The sequence below is a fragment of the Trichosurus vulpecula genome, chromosome 5 (genome assembly GCF_011100635.1).
Source record: "Trichosurus vulpecula isolate mTriVul1 chromosome 5, mTriVul1.pri, whole genome shotgun sequence".
NCBI lineage: Eukaryota > Metazoa > Chordata > Mammalia > Diprotodontia > Phalangeridae > Trichosurus > Trichosurus vulpecula.
The window spans coordinates 102,324,205-102,325,395 of record NC_050577.1 but is presented as its reverse complement, the minus strand read 5'-3'; positions in this window follow the sequence as shown (position 1 = coordinate 102,325,395).

The following is a 1,191-nucleotide window of genomic DNA, read 5'->3' as shown; positions in this document are numbered from 1 at the left end:
GCACTGTTCCAAGCTTCAAGGGTTTTGTGCAGGTTTTGTGCATTTTCAGAGCTAATTCTGGGTACCTGTAATTTTCCAATTCTTCCAAGATTGTATGACCAAAGGAGAGGTGTTTTTATTTCTCTTCTATTCTGTGCTCTGCTCTGTGAGGAGCCACAAGCACTCTTTTCTATTCTGGAACTGTGAAAGAGGCTCCTTGCTCTCTTCAAGAATTGTGTTGATGACTTACCAGGGATCATGGGAGATATAGTGTTATGTGGGGTAGCAGGTAAATACCTGGACTTGGAATTTGAAAAAACTTCCTTCCAGTCCTATCTCTGACACTCCTATCTGTGTGACCTTGGGTGAGTACATTGCTTCTGAGCCTCAGTTTTCTCATGTATAAAACAGGAATAATGATGATACCACCTATTTCACATATATCATGAGGGTCAAGTGCGAAAATGGATGTACAGCACTTTGAAAATCTTAAGGTATTATGCAAATGTGATCTAAACATTTTATGTTCTGGGGAATCATATTATGGATGGGAAGTAGACTGGATAATTATGAGGTTCCAGCAAACTGTTCGGTTCCTTTGGGTAATAGGTGAGCAGGACATCTTCTCTAGTATTTTGATCAGAAGGTAATAGTAATGTCGTGATATTGCACATCATTCTGAGGTTTGAAAATATTTTATTAGAAGGATGATATGGAAGCATATTTAGAATATATTTCATAGGTAGTTATTGGTGTGTGACTACATTGGAGTTCAATGTCATCAACAGTGTTGAGGAATTGATGTGTCTTAGATACATATTTGGAGAGTAATGTGCATATTTATATTTATTTGGGGGGTAGAGGCAAAGAACATGTGGCCAAGAACTCATTTGATTTGGGGGACAAGATAAAAGAAGGGGAAAAAACTAATTGCTGCTACCAGTAGGAGAACTTGAGGGATAAGAGGGAAGAAAAAAGATATATGGGTACCTTCTACTGAGACAGTTGAGGGATAGAAGTGTCAAGGTGAAGAAAAGGCATTGTGAGCCAGATAGGAAGGCAAGACCAGTAGCAATAGCACATTGAAGGAGCAAATAAAGGAGGTAGAAAGAGAGAAATTGATGGAGTAGCATCAGGGCCTTTCTTGTAAATAAGGATATGATTGTTACCTGAACTCTCTTATCGTACGATTAAGTGATTGATTGAGTTGTC